Here is an 11,419-nt window from a genome sequence, read left to right as displayed (position 1 = left end):
GTGTGTGTCTTTACAGGGGAGTAAATTGCAATAAAATGAAGTAGCACCAGTCTCAAGGTCGCTATGAGTTGGTGAAAAGCAGAGATAGCAGGAGCCATCTCACATGGTGTTTTCACAGACCTTCTGGAATTCCTGACTCCATTTCCAACTCTACTCTCCTTGCCAGGGAATTTTTCTCCCATGATAATATTAACCATTAGTCTTTCCCCTTCATCCAGTTCAAGAGAGTTAGCTCATGCCTGAAACATTTCTTCGAATTTCCTGCCAACAACGCTGACTGGATTATTGTCATGGGAAAGCTATTTTTGAATTCCCTGTTGAACGAGGAAGAAGCATCCACAGAATGTGATGGGCACGTTGCAAAAGATGCACAAAAGCTTTACATCCACAACTGCAAATTGGGTCCATCCTCCCCTGCTCCTGTCAGGGGAAGCATTACAGGTAGTGGTCAGATGAACACATTTTGAAACTAGGATGCTTGCATCAAATCGGGGTAATGCTTTTACATTGAGTTAATCTGCACTAGCTTCTGTCTTCACACCTCATTTCACCTCTAATTTTTTTTTATTGTGAAGATGATATATAGAGGGGTTACAGTTACTTAAGTCAGGTATTAAGTACATTTCTTTTTGAACAGTGTCAAGCTTGCCCTCATTTTCTCTCATTTTTCCCTTCCCACTCCTCCCCCACAACTTGTAGAGTTCATTTCCAGCATAGTGTCTAGTGCATTTCCCTGCTGAATTAGTTCATCCTTTGTCCCACAGTTACTATGCTTTCCCTTCTCCTATCTAAATCAGACAAACTAACATACAAGACAAAGGTTAAAGATACAAGTCACAGGGTAAAGAAATCAGAAGCAGTGACAAGAGTGAAGAAAATGGAAAGAAAAGAACTACAAAAAGTAAAATAAAAAAACCACTTGCTCTGTTTCTTGGAGTTCATTTTGATAAGCAACATTTTGTATGATCATATGCACATAGCTTTTGAGCCCCTGTGATTCTCTCTGAAGGATATCCTCTTTTGGCCTCTGTCACAACCCATTTTAACATGGAGATATTAATAAAGTCAATGAATAGAATAAATTAATATATGTAAATAAATGACTTTCAATGATCTAGGCAATATGTTAATAAATATTATCTATGCTGTATATCCTACCTTTTGCAGCCAATATTTATTTTAAAATGATTGTCTACTCAAGATGAGAATCTGTCAGTACTCAGACTCAGTTGGCCTATTTTTTTGCCAGTCCTGGGCTTGAACTCAGGGCCTGAGCACTGTCCTTGGACTTTTCTCAAGGCTAGAGCTCTACCACTTGAGCCTCAGCACCATTTCTGGCTTTTTTTTTTGCTATGTATATGGTACTGAGGAATCGAACCTGGGTCTTCGCACATGCTAGGCAAGCACTCTACCACTAGGCCAAACTCCCGGCCCTCAGTTGGCCTATTTTTGAAAACATATTTTGAAATGTGTTAAAACATGAAGAGAAGAGATCATTATAAGAAATTGGGAGGCAGAAAAAGAAGAGCAGGAGAGGCAAACTTCCCTCACTTACTAGCATGAGTTCTTGGACAAATTAGCCCACTAACTGCAGTTTCCTAAACCAGACAGAAAGAGAAATGGGGGTTCCTATTTTACAGGAATATTGTCAGTATTAACCAATAATAAAGTATGTGAGAGAACCCAGCAATAAGCTTTGCCAAGATCAGATGTTTGATGTGTATTTCTTTACATGATTTCTTTTGTTTCTGTAATTTTTATTTTAAGTAGTTGTACAAAAGGATTTCAGTTCGACCAACTGGAATACGAGTTCAATGCATCTTGTGACACTGTCTTTGTAAGTGCTCTTGAGAGTCCTGTTCCAATGTCTATGAATCCTGTTTATTTTCCATTTCCTTAAGTTAGAGCTCACCCATTCTGTTGACAAGTGGGAAACATTCGAATCTCTGGCCACTTACAATCAGGCAAGGCCATGTGACCAGTTCAGGTTCACAAGTTTTGAGGGAAAAGGATGCTAGTTGTTCCTAAGCCAAAGCATTTTATTTTTGTCACAAGATGCAATTCCCTGTGATCAACCGCTGTACTTTTACATATAGAAATATCTTATAGAGACAATTTAAGGGAGGAAGGATTTATTTTTAGCTCCTGATATTGGAGGCTTTAGTTCTTTATAGGGAGAAGGCGTGGCAAGGCAGAGCAGTTCACATTATCGCTGACAGGAAGTAGAATGGGGCAGCCACAGGAAGTGGCCATGGTGAGAAGTTGTATCCCTAAGGACATACATCCAGTGACATACTTTTTTCCACCCAGGCCACATGTTCCACAATTCCACTACCCTCTCATAGGTTATGCCAACTCTTAATCTATAGGTGTATTAGACCATTCATTAAGTCAGAGCCCTCATGATCTGTAGGACCACACCCCGTAGTGAACCCAGAGTTGTGCTTCATTAATTTTGTAGGAATTTCTCAATCCAATCAAGTTGAAAGTCAGTTATTAAGCATCAAAACCACAGAGTCCACAAAGTAGGCCTCAGAGGGGAAAGGTCAATGATTACATGGAGGGAAGTAGCCTTGGGAACTTAACCTATCTGCCTTAGACTTACTGCTCTTTTAACCCTTTGAGATTCTCATAGCATATCCTCCCCCCCAAGTTTGGCCAGTCCTGGGGCTTGAACTCAGGGCCAGGGCACTGTCCCTAAGCTTCTCTTGCTCAAAGCTGGCACTGTACCACTTGAGCCACCGTGCCATGTCTGTCTTTCTCTTGTTATGTGGTCCTGAGGAATAGAACCCAGGGCTTCATGCATACTCCGCAAGCACTTTACTAGTAAGCTACATTGCCAGCCCCTCCCACATCATAATTTAACCCATCTTGTACAAAGTTCCTTCTTGAAGGCTTTCCTTGTACCAGGAAACAGAACGCACACTAGCACTCTACTTCTCATTAAAAGTTGGATCTAATCAGATGCCTTCAACCATAAAGGAATAAAATCTACCATATTTTCTTTTCAGAGCTCAAATGAGTTCGAGTGAGACCATTGGAAGATGCTTTGCAGACCAGGAATTCCTGTACAAATGAAAAGAACTGAATTTTCTGCCTAGGAGAGACAACTGATAGGGACAGCAAACAGACTGTTCAGGTTTTCTAGACAGTATTATTCCTGGATGGCTGCTTTTCACATCCTATTTGAGAAGTGAAATAAGACACGCTAGGTAAGGTTGGAAGAGAAAGAGATCTTTTTCTAAACATGTGGAAATAAGATACTCATCGGAGAGTTAAATTATGAAGTGAAGACACAAATCATGGGTTCAAAGTACAACAACTGCATGATTTTGTATCTGTGGCACAGACATACACAATGAGTAGAGCTATCTTTTCACTTGGAAGAATGAGGAAGGTGCTCACATTTCCTTTGTAATGGTACCGGTTGATTTCCTAATTTCATCATCACTTACCAAACAACATTGAGATGATAAATTGACTCAAGTAACTGCTTTCCAGGTGGGAAAGAATGTACCAGTCAGAGGATTTGAGTATCAGATCTACTTGTGAGTTACAGTTGTAAAGTAAATGAATTGCTTTTGTCTGATGGGTATCTGTGTTTCCTATGAGCACAGTTAGTAGCTAGGCACTCAGTGTGGATGAAACCAAGTATTGAATCAACAGAACTAAGAGGTTAATCCATTAAGGTACAAAGTGCCTATCATCTCTCCTGGTACAGTCCCTTCTGTCACATTAAAAAAAAAAAACAAGTTATTATTAAGAAAGATCTTCTAGCACTTGGAACAAAGCAAAAGGATATCCATGTATCTTTTTTTGGTATCACTTCTTTTAACTTGCTTGGCTAATAATTATTAGGCTTTTATTGGGTCAGTTGTGGGGCTTGAACTTGGTCTGAGCTGTTTTGCTCAAGTCTAAAGCACTCTACCACTTTGAGCAACAGTGCCAGCTCCAGTTTTCCAGTGTTTAATTGGAGATAAGAGTGTCACAGACTTTCCTGCCTAGACTGGCTTTGAACTGTGAACCTCAGATCTCAGCCTCCTGAGTAGCGAGGATTATCAGTATGAGCTATTTTTCTATGTTGTATTACATACCATATGTGACTTTGTTCTTGATGATTCTCTTTAGACACCAGACATTGAAACTGTATATTCATTTATTGATGTATGTCCAGGAAAAAATATACAACCCTTGGAGGTTAATGTACTTTAGGATATGAACCAGATTTGTGTGTCTAAGCAGAGAGACTCACTTCAGTGTTCCTTCTACTGCATGTATAAAATTTCTACTTCCTAAATTCTCCAGGAGTCATTTTCAGACATCATCTTATTTATTTCCTTTCTTCATTGTTGAGTTGAATAACACCTTAGACATGTGTTTCCTTTATATCAGTCTTATATTTAACTTGCTCAAAATTATGTTTCGGTACCATAGTTTTCCTGCTCAGTTGAGTTGCACTTCCTTCTAGCACATGTGTGCTGAGTAAACCATGGGGTTATGTAGATGTATGTGATGTTTGTGAACCAAGGAATCCTGACAATATTGAACTTTTCAAAGCGCTGGAATCTTCTTTTTCATGGTTGTTCTTTCAGTGGAACTAGGATTTGAATACAGGGCTTCACCCTTGGTAGGCAGGTGATCTACCACTGAGTTACAGCTCCAGGTTTATTCTTATTGTAAACAAAATGAATATGTGACTTATCTTTGAGGAAGTGTATGAAGTAGTATCATGTGGTCTGGTGTCTGGCCAGCATGTGAACTTGAAGCAGGAATTAGCTTCATGTTTTGAACTTGATAAGACTAGGAATGTGTTTGTCCTGATGAGCACTTATAGAGTTATTTCCTCCCCCAAGACAATTAAATAACAATTCATTTCCATGAATTACCCACAAAGTGATTGAAATGATGTGTTTTTATGCAGCACTATTATTTTTTTTCAGTAATTGTATCTTTTCACTGGAAATTTATTTCAGATACAATAGGAATCAAATTGTCATTAGAGGGGCAGAATTGGAAAATAGTCCCAATTTATAATATTGTTCTTCTAAAAAGCGTGTGTTTTTTTCTATACACAGAAAAAAAGCCTTCCAAGAGAAGGAGTAAACAATTCTATTATAGATTGGGAGCAGTCTCCAGTGAAGTTTGTTGCACTGACAAAAATCAGGTAGATTGCAAATTTTTTTCTCCCAAAGGAAACCGGGGCTTTGGACAGGTCCGTGTGTATAAGAAAGTGTGTGTGTGTGTGTGTGTGTGTGTGTGTGTGTGTGTGTGTGTGAGAGAGAGAGAGAGAGAGAGAGAGAGAGAGAGAGAGAGAGAGAAGAGAGAGAGAGAGTGAATGTATATGTGTGTTCTGTCCATGCTATCATGCCTTTCACTTTTCAGTTCCTGTAGTAGGACACATATTTGAGGGCCCTGTAGTCATTTTTGTTCACACTTTACTTTTTCACATGCCATGATGGTTAAAGACAAAATAATTTTCAATCTCCAATTGACTTTCAGCATTTCATCCACTCAATATATATTTTTTAAAAAAGAGTCTCATTCATGACACTGGAAACTCATAGGCACAGGCAAAAGATTCCTGAACAGAATCCCAGGGTCACAATAGATTGGAGAGAGACTCGATAAATGGGACTACCTAAAAATAAAAATTTCTGTACAGATAAAAGCATAGTTGCAAAAGTAGAGAGACAGCCAACCAACTGGGAAAAGATATTCACCAACAATACATCTGACAAATGCTTAATATCCAGTATCTACAGGGAACTCAAGAAACTAATCCCCCCTAAACCCAATAAACCATTCACTAAATGGGCAAGGGAACTAAAGAGAGACCTGTCAGAAGAAGAGATTAAAATGGCAAAAAAAGCATATGAGAAAATGTTCATCATCTATGGTCATAAAGGAAATGCAAATAAAAACAACCCTAAGATACCACCTTACCCCAACAAGAATGGCCAAGATTTTGAACTCAGACAATGACAGTTGCTGGCGGGGTTGTGGAGAAAAAGGAACCCTACTACACTGCTGGTGGGAATGCAGACTAGTTCAGCCACTTTGGAAAGCAGTGTGGAGGTTCCTTAAAGAACTGAAAATAGACCTTCCCTATGATCCCGCCATACCACTTCTGGGCATCTATCCTGAACAGCATGACCCAGGATATTATAAAGACACCTGCTCAGCTATGTTCATCTCTGCACTATTCACAATAGCTAGGCGATGGAAACAATCCAGATGCCCTACTGCAGATGAATGGATATAAAAAATGTGGTATATATATACACAATGGAATTCTACATAGCCAACAGACAAGATAAAATAATGGCATTCGCAGGGAAGTAGATGAATCTAGAGCGAATCATGTTGAGTGAGACAAGTCAAGACCTAAGGAACAAAAGGCGCATGGTATCCTTAATATGCGGCTATTAAATCCAAAGAGTACAAGAGTGAGGACTCAATAACTGCATACCCAAAGCTATGGACATGGTAATGGAAATACAAACATAACTATATAGACATAAAAACCTATGACTCTATAGACATAATGTTTTATTTTATAAATTAATGTTTCTATGACAAACAAACCCTTAGCCTAATTTTGACTAAGTTCTAAATACTAAGTCCCAATGACTGTAATTAGAGATTCCCTCCTTGAACACTTGTTTGTTAAACTTGTCATTTAAAATATGATGTAAACATAAGCCATATAATGAATGATTGTTGTTCTTAAGGTACTATGTTATCTCTCATCACTTTTTCTGTCCCTTGGTTATCTCATATTGTTACACTATCTCACTTTGTTACCTGATATATCGGATATATCTGTATTTGGTTATTTGAAATTGGATAGGGAATGGGGGAAAACAAGATGAGGGGAGGGGTGGGGGGAGAGAAATGGGGACCAAGACATGTGAAAGGGTATCAATGTATGGAAATTAATGCACCATCTATCTGGCAAATATCATGTAACCCTTCTATTAATTACAATAAAAATATATGAAAAAAAGTCTCATTCATGTCAGAACAGAGCACATTTCTTTCTGGACTCCTGAAATGGAGTCCACACAGACATGCCCACTTCTTTGTAATGTTGATGCTCTATTAGGGAATGCTAACAAGGTTTTCTTTTCAGAGATTCTATGGAGGAGACAAAATATATGACAAACTTTCCTTAGAAGATTTCTAAAATTTTTGAATGCCATGGCGGTGCTAATTTCTTCCTATGTGGAATTCCCAGGAAATATCTATCAGATCCCAGATGTAACTTTACATTGCATGACCCTTTATTAGAGGTCATTCATATAATTTAATTTCTTTATACAGAAACCAGGGATTTAAAGAGCCAACACTAGAAATCAATTAATAAGAGGTAATGTTAGACAAAACCACAAAAGTATGATTTCTGATAGGAAATCCTTTAGAACTAAATCAGGAAAGTAACAAAAATCCTATTTCATGGAGGAAATAAAAGTATTAAAAATTGGAAGTCAGTGGGAAACTGGGACATTTCATGAGCATTCTTTCTGATGCTTTTAAAATAGTTTATGTTTATTTCACTTAAGTTACTTCATACATTTTTTCTTTGTAATTAGAATGTCATAGAATAGCATTAAGGAATGTACAGCTTCCTATCTATATGGCCACAATTACAACAAACTGTGCCTCTAAAGTAGAACATCAGGTTATTTCTGCTATATTTGCTCTTAGTATGTGCTAGTGAATGCCTGTACATGAATCTTTGTCCCGTTGTGACTTTAAGATGGATTTTTTCAGAGGAAATTGGTAAGTCAAAGGCGGTGCATATTTGACTGTCATTCCAAGTGACTTCCCCGGAAGACTGTAGCAAGTTGTACTCTGTCTGCCTTTTGTTATGTATTTTGCCCAATCCCTCTGTGATTAGAAATTGCTTTACAAATGGAAGGACAGTTCTGTTTCCTGGCTGCCATAAAGTGAACTGCTCTACTGTTCCCCGCCCTCCCTCCCATAATGGGCTGAAACCTCTGAAACCTACTTACATGCAGGAAGGCCTTCCAATTCCCAGCTCTCACGATTTATCTTCCTATATTATGGACTTAAGTAAAGTACTTAATTGACACTCATTCCTACAAACCAAGAAGTAGCAATATAATAACTTTTTAATGATGCAACTAACTCACAAGTCAATGCTTATTGTAAAACTTCAAACATTATGTCCTTCCATGAAAAAAGTTGAATGGTTCTTTTTAAGTTGGAGAAGTCTCACATGATGTCATAATAATGGGAAGTTGAAACACCAAAAGTACAATGCTACTGCTTATATACATAGTATGCCATGAATGGCTGTATTCCAGTAATCTTCCTGCAGTTTTTTTTTGTGGGTCATGAAGCTTGAACTCTGGGCCTGAGTGCTGTCCCTAAGCTCTTCAGCTCAAGGCTACCTACCACCCTACCTTTGAGCCAAGCTCCACTTCCCATTTTCTAGAGGTTAATTGGAGAGGAAAGTCTCCAGTCCTTTTGTGCCCAGGCTAGCTTTGAACCTTGATCCTCAGATCTCAGCCTCCTCAGTAGCTAGGATTACAGGGGTGAGCCATTGCGACTGGCTCTTCTTGCAGTTTTAAAAGCAGAACTATATATTATGCTTGATAATTTTGCAGAACTATATATTAAGCTTGACAATTGCTTATGTGAATTGATTTTAAAGGCGTGTTTACTCAAAGTTTTGTAATTTATCTCCTAATCTCATAATACTTTAAAAATACTTGATGTTATTTTGCCTTGAATGTTACTTGTATATAAATGATTTTGCATTTGAGATTACAGCTTATGGAAGGAGAATAGTGTGTGTGTGTGTGTGTGTGTGTGTGTGTGTGTGGTGATGGGGATGGAACTCAGGTCTTTGTGCATTCACGACAAATTCTGTAGCATTGAACTGCATTTCTATCCTTAGTACTTCTTCTTCTTCTTTTTTTTTTTTGCCAGTCCTGGGCTTGAGCTCAGGGCCTGAGCACTGTCCTTGGATTTTCTCAAGGCTAGAGCTCTACCATTTGGGCCTCAGCACCACTTCCGGCTTGTTCTTCTATGTATGTGTACCGAGGAATCGAACCTGGGTCTTTGTGCATGCTAGGCAAGCACTCTACCAACAGGCCCAACTCTCGGCCCTCCTTCGTACTTCCTAATTTTTGTTTCTCAGAGCTAATTGTTTTCATGAATGGCTGCTTTCAAGATTATTTGAACTTCAAGAGACTGTGCCTTTAGAAGAGATCTATGTCCTATCAGAATACACTAATGAGCCCTCTTAAAGCTCAAGTTTTATTTATATCAAGTTCTAGGAAGTGGAATGATGCATTTATCTACATGGCTACCTTAAGGGGAACACCTGGCTTCCTCTGTGTCTTTCACTGTTGAATGTATCCTACTCCTATGATTTTCTCCCCTTACTTCCATCCACCAATGATTTTCATGTGGCCTTAGTAAAATGCCTCTTCAGCTTGAATTCTGTATTACCGATGTGCACATTTCTCTTTTTTTTTGGTCAGTCCTTGGGCTTGAATTCAGGGCCTGGGCACTGTCTTTGGGCTTTCTTGAACCTAGTGCTCTACCCATGAGCCACAGCACCACTTCTGGCTTTTTCTGTGTATGTGGTACTGAGGAATCGAACCCAGGGCTTCATGCTTGCTAGATGAGCACTCTACCACTAGGCCACACTCCCAGCCTTACATTTGCCTTTTAAGGCATCATTTGCATTTGTTTTGCCTCTCTCCTTTGGGGGCATTACTCTTATGCACTTTCTTCTTCTCTTGACTTTATCCTTCTTATTCAATACAGGTCCTTCCTTACATGTTGTCTTTATTTTTCCGTTCATAAAACATTTTTTCTATTATATTATTTGGTCATCAAAGTAGTTTACCTTGATCGGGCATCAGTAAGTTACACCATAATTCTAGCTATTTGGGAGTCTGAAGTCTTAATCTTGCACTTCTCTATTTTAGTGGGGTCAGAAATAGCATTATACTATCCAATCTGTGGTACTAGTTTTGTTGTTTTATTTTTTGGAAACAAGGACTTGCTATCTAGCCAGGTTGGTTTTAAATACATAATCCTCTTGGCTCCTGAGTACTGGGATTACAGGTATGCACTGCTATGTCTAGCTCAGTCAGTAGTATTGCTCAGGTTCCTATCTATCTATCGCTATGACATTCTATAGTAACTACTTTCGGACATTTTGGGACCAGTGTAATTTTTTATCACTAACATCAGTGCTACTAAAATTTTCTCTCCATTGCCTATGTTTACACAGAAATATTGGGAAAGAACGGACCATTTGGCCTCTCATTAATCTCCTCAGAAACTTTACATTTCTTGTGGCTTCGTTCATGTTGTCATGTTTCTATCTTGTTTCTTCCTTGAGAGCAATAGCTTTTATGTCATCTGTCTAATACACATGTAGCTTGCATACAGCAGGTGATTATTCCTTTCCTGAACAAGGTTGCTGCTTAAAATCTTTAGCTGGTTAGTTGGTTGACTTATGTCCTTGCATTTGACCTCAATAGTTTCTGTTTCCTAGGTTTACTTGTGAATTCAGAGTTCATGAAGAAGAGAGAGGGACCCATGGCCACTCAGCAAATGTGAATTTCAGGAGTCCCTAGGCCTGTTGTTTTCCTCTGGGATCCAGAGGTAGATGTAGACAAACAGCAGGTGAGGAGGAAGAGGCCAGTGGAGCAGGCCACAGAGCTGTAAGCACCAGCTGCTACTTGGTAAACAATGGAGCTATATTAAGAAAAGCATCTGCAGCATCTATTTTAATCCTGCCACCTGCTGGTCATTCTCCCAAACTGTCAGCAGGACAGTGATATGAAATGGCAGCTACCAGACATGAGTCACCTGGGAAGGAAGGGTTCTTAGACATCTTATTGTGTGGTGTTTCATAAAGTCTAATTGTGACATGTGAAATAATTTCAGGTAGTTCAGAAGATGACTTTAGAGGAGACAAGTATACATCAACAATGCACAAATGTGGACGCCCAACTGTATTTCCAAAATTCTTCAAATCTTTTAAGGATGGAGACCCTATCTGTGGTCTTTGGGCATTTCTGTGTATACTCATCCACTGCCTTTCCTTTTAACAGAGAACATGCTTCTCTTCTGCACTGTATTTCTGCTACTAACTTTTGATCTGACATTAAAGTCTTTCATAAATTAGGGCCTTTCTTTCTTAAAACGGGCCCCTTTTAAGAAAAGATACTACAGGTGGTATTTGAATAAGGAGCAATCTGGAGAAGGTGGTACCCAGTCGGTGGTACCTACTTCAAACTGTCTCCATTGCTTCTACATAGAAGAAACGGAGGCTCTTGGGAGGGAATGTCATGCAGAGGGGCAGAGTTGTGAGACTCAGGACAGCTGAAAATGACATCTGAAATGACCTGGAAGGGAAAAGGCTGTT

The sequence above is a fragment of the Megascapheus bottae genome, chromosome 16 (assembly GCF_031878675.1).
Source record: "Megascapheus bottae isolate mThoBot1 chromosome 16, mThoBot2.hap1, whole genome shotgun sequence".
In the NCBI taxonomy this organism is placed as follows: Eukaryota; Metazoa; Chordata; class Mammalia; order Rodentia; family Geomyidae; genus Megascapheus; species Megascapheus bottae.
This window is presented reverse-complemented; position numbering follows the sequence as displayed.